Source organism: Varanus komodoensis, unplaced genomic scaffold (assembly GCF_004798865.1).
Source record: "Varanus komodoensis strain SLA01 unplaced genomic scaffold, ASM479886v1 scaffold26, whole genome shotgun sequence".
Lineage (NCBI taxonomy): Eukaryota > Metazoa > Chordata > Lepidosauria > Squamata > Varanidae > Varanus > Varanus komodoensis.
Window position 1 is genome coordinate 9,433,637 of NW_025335684.1, and position 4,613 is coordinate 9,438,249.

Here is a 4,613-nt window from a genome sequence, read left to right on the forward strand (position 1 = left end):
GCAAGGTCAGCTGCATCTGGTTGATCATTTGGATGATATGCACTGGATCAGGCCAAGGGGGCACTGAAGATGGGCGCTTCCCAACAGGCTCGTCCTGGCCTGGTTTGCATCCCCTGACCAGCCTGGCAGTTTTATTGGGTTGTTGCATTTATACATTCATAGCTTGCCTTTCCTCCGAGAAGTTCAAGGTGGCATATAGACTGCTCCTTGTCTCTATTTCATCTTCACAACAACCCTGTGAGGTAGGCCAGGCTGAAAGTCAGGGACTGGCTCAAAGTCAGCCAGTGAGATTCATGGCCAAGTGGGGGCTAGAACCCAGATCTCCCAGCTCCCCCCCCCCACAACTTCTCAGGTTGCACCTCGTCATTTCATGGCTTCTGCCTTCCACCACTTAGGATTCCTCCTCCCATTCGTCACTGCATCTCTGTCTGCATGAATCTGTCCCTCTATAGCTGTATTTATATATCTACTGTGTTTCCCTGAAAATAAGACCAGGTCTTACTCGTATATTAATTTTTGCTCCAAAAAGACACACTAGGCCTTATAGTCAGGTGATGTTTTAATTTTTCATGTACAAAAATCTACATTTATTCATGTACAAAATCTACATTTATTCAAATACAGTTATGCCATCTTCTTCTCGAACTTCGTCATAACTCTCCAAACCCTGAATTGTGTCGCAACAGACATACTAAATGCGTCCGTCTGGCTGACGATCTTAACTGGGGCTTATTTTGGGGTAGGGCTGATATTACGAGCATCCTGAAAAATCACACTAGGGCTTATTTTCCAGTTAGGTCTTATTTTCGGGGGAACAGGGTATATGCACCATCTCAGAGGGAGATGATGCATTGGACAACACTGGTGTAAGTGCGGATACTTCCAGAAAAAATCTCTGAAGCGTCACGAGTGCTATTTTTGTCTTTTGGGGGGGGGATCTATGCTACCCCCCATTGGCTCTCCCCTTCCCCACAGTTCAGATGAGTCATCCCAACTGGCTTGTTGCAGGCCTATTTTTAGCGCCATCTCCAAATCGACTCTTCTCCGAGGTTCAGTCGCTTAGCAGCCACCTCTTGACTCGCTTGATTAGTTCGGAGCAAAGCACTCCCAGGAAGGTTATCAGCTGCGGCCGCCTTGGGGTGGTTGGGTTTCTCTAGAGTGGCACTTGTGCACAGGGTGACAAGCCGGGAAACCTCCGGGCTGCTTGCCTTTGCGGAGACGCCTCGATGCAGGAGACTTGGAGGCTCCGCTAGCATCCCACCGATTCTTCCTTTCGGAGAAGCTAGCAGGAGCAGTCCTAGCGGGAATTGCTGCCCTAGAAGAGTCCATTTTGCCTCCCCCTTCCTTGCTGGGCATTACCGTCTTATTGTTTAGAAAGGCCTTTGACATTACAGGCTGGACTATACCACCCAGGAGTGCCATAACCGAAGGGAAATTCTTCTGGTTTCCTATAATATTTTCAGGATATATTTCTAGTGGCTTGCTAGTCTTATTTGTTTTTTTAAAATCTAAATCTTATTTTTCTTTAATGTTTAAAATTGGCTTTAACTGTATTTTATGGTTTCTGTTGTCCCCTGCTTTGAACTGCCTAAGGGTGTGTAGGATATATGCATCTTCAATACATACAGAACTGCAAGGTTTTAGGCAAGGTGTTACAATGGGCAGGTAAGCTTTATCATATATGCAGGTTTGATCCACATTATGCAGAATTAAGGTGATGAAGTGGCCTCTTTTTACATCCCAACCCATTCTGATGTAAAGCTGTTGAAAAGAAACCTGGCGTGTGCTCAGAACACCATTCTTAGTTTCAAGGGCAAATGTCAGCTTGATCAAGCTCTGTTTTCTGGGGTGAAACAGGGGAAGATTCCCAGAGCAACACACATTTCTGGACTTCTGGACTTGTAAGATGCTGGGGAACCTGAACCAGGGACTCTGGACAAGGTTGCTTCACACCTCTAAGTGTGTGTGCCTAGCTGGCAATGCCATAGAATGGGTGGGTTGGAGAACATAGGAAACAGTGGATCACTCTATGATTTCTTCGCACCACCGTGGCTTGTCATGTCGGTTGGGTTCATACAACACAGCAATCAAACCTGGCTTGTTTCCATGCACACAGGGTTTTCCTGACCTGGCTGGTCAGACAATCACACGGCTGCCAACCCATCTAGAGGGTACCGAATCAGGGAACGCTAGCCTAAGGGCCAAGTCTGCTGTGGGGTGGGGGGGTGCTTAAAAAGACTTGGAAAAAGATAGCTGGGATGCCACACGCGGTATTGGTGTGTGTTTACCTGTGTAGGCAATGCTGAAGTTGTTTTGCAAGAGCAAGGCTGCGCATTAGGCATCCGCGGTGAAATCTCGCCATCTGCTGGTGAGTGCAGGAATTCCACCAGAAGGAGGGATGTGCGTCTCGTCTCTTTCACCGCTTGCCATGACGATAAGGGATTTCAGAATTTTCCTCCGCCTGGAGCTGGCTGGCCATGTGGGGCCTACAACTCCCATCAGCCCTAGGCACCCCAGCCAATGGTGGGGGAGGATGGGTGTTGTAGCCAAATATCTGGCTGCTCTTCTCCGCAGTGGCTGAACCCCGTTTCCTACACCAAGGAAAAGCTAAAGGAAGCCGTTGCTGGCCAAGGCGGGCCATGCTGTTCTCTCTGCACTCAGACTGGGGATTGGAGCAGGGATTCCTTTGGGGGCACAAGCCTTGGAGGTCTCACCCACCCTACCTGGGCTCAAAAGAAGCTCCAAAGGCCAGGATTGGAACCCCAATGGGCATCTTGTTCTGCATGCTGTCTGGGTGGGGGGGGTGTGCAGATACCTGTACGACACCTGAGCATTTTGCCCTATAGGACAATAGTTGGTTTACTGGAGGTTTAAATTGGGAGCAAAGTATAGGGAGAACCTGGGCTCCTTGCAGCTGCTTCTAACATTTTGAAACCCTGCAAGGCCCCCTGTTCAGAGTTCTGTATGACGGCAGGGCAGCCCTCAGTTTTTATGGGGAATCCAACCGCTGTGAATCTGCACCATGCAAGGGTTTTCCATGTTGACCACCTATCTTTTCTGAGATGTGTAGCATTTTAAATATTTTATTTTTCACCTGAAAATGCAGTGATTTGGCCAGCTTTAAAATACAGGCTTGGAACCAGTATAGAGACTTCACCCTACAACTCACCCTGTAATTAGTAGTTTCCTTTTCGGCCTCATCTTTGGTTTCTTGGCTTCTGCCACTTTAATGTATTTCTCCTGTTCAGTTTTGGAATTCCTGAATCTGTCCTTAATTAGTCCTGTGTGGGTTGTATTGACAGGGAAAAGAGAAGCTTTAATTACAGCTTTCTTCTTTGCAGCCAATTACTAATTTTCTCTTTCACATAGCTTTTCAACTTATCCATAAATGACCTGGATTTAGGAGTGGGCTGTGAAATAAGCCAAGTTTGCTGATGGCACCAAATTATTTAAGGTGGTGAAAACAAACCGTGATTGTGAGCGCATGCAGGGGTAAAATGAGCGTGTTGGGGTAAAAAGCAAGTGTAAGCTGCTGGGATCTGAGCTAGGAATAACTGAGCACAGAAGAGGTCCTGGGAGCAGCTGAATGGCTCAGTGAAAACGTCGGCCTAGTGTGCAGCTGCTGTGAAAAAGGTAAATTCCATGGTAAGCATAATCAGGAAAGGCAATGAAAATAACACCACCAATATCATACTGCCCATATACAAACTTATGGCTGAGTCCACCTGAGGACACTATGCTCAGTTTGGGTCAAGAAACCTAGAAAAGGATGTTGGAAAGGAGTTGGGAAAAGGGCAGGAAGGGGCGGCCAAGGGGCCTGGGGCAATTCCCCTGCAGTGGAAAGGCTGCGACAACTGAGATGATTTGTCTTAGACGGAGGTGAGTAAACAGAGGCATGAAAGAGGCGTACAAAATTGTGGATGTTGTGGAGAGAGCGGCTATGGAGAGATTTTTCTCCCTCTCCACAGTACTTGAATCAAGGGCCATCGTGAAGCGGAAAGGATCAAAGGTACACAAATTGATGCTGTAATTAAGTGTTCAGTCAACCTGTTTGCCAGGTATGTGGCAGAATTTGGACTTGAGGTATGGGAGGAAAGTTGCTCGTTACCGTAAGATGTTCTAGAAAAGGCAGGCAGGAATGCCTGCAGTGTAGGCTTTTCTATGTATCTCCAAAAATAGAGCAACAGCACATGTGCTCAGGGAGCCTTATTGGCTAATGTGGCGGAATAAAAACCCAATAGATAAAAAATAAATGTGCTAATATAGAAATAGCTAACGTATAGTCATCTTCCTGCTACAGAAAGCACCACTGTTTTCATCATTACACTCAAAATGGTTTGCTATTGCTCTCTGGGGAGGTGGTCGGCGATGTTGTCTTACATTTTCTTAGCATAATTTGAGACCGAGATTTTTGCAAACTGTTGCCAAGGAGATGTATCTCCACCAGCACGTATATTCTCAGATATTTAGTATTTAGAATCACCACGGTGACTAACAGATGCTCATGTAGGCTGAAGAAAAGGCAGCCTAAAGCATTCTGGCTGGTGCCTAGGGATCCGGGGACTCACCTGCTATGTGGCTTTCAGCTGCGTGGCTGCCTCCATTTTTAAGGA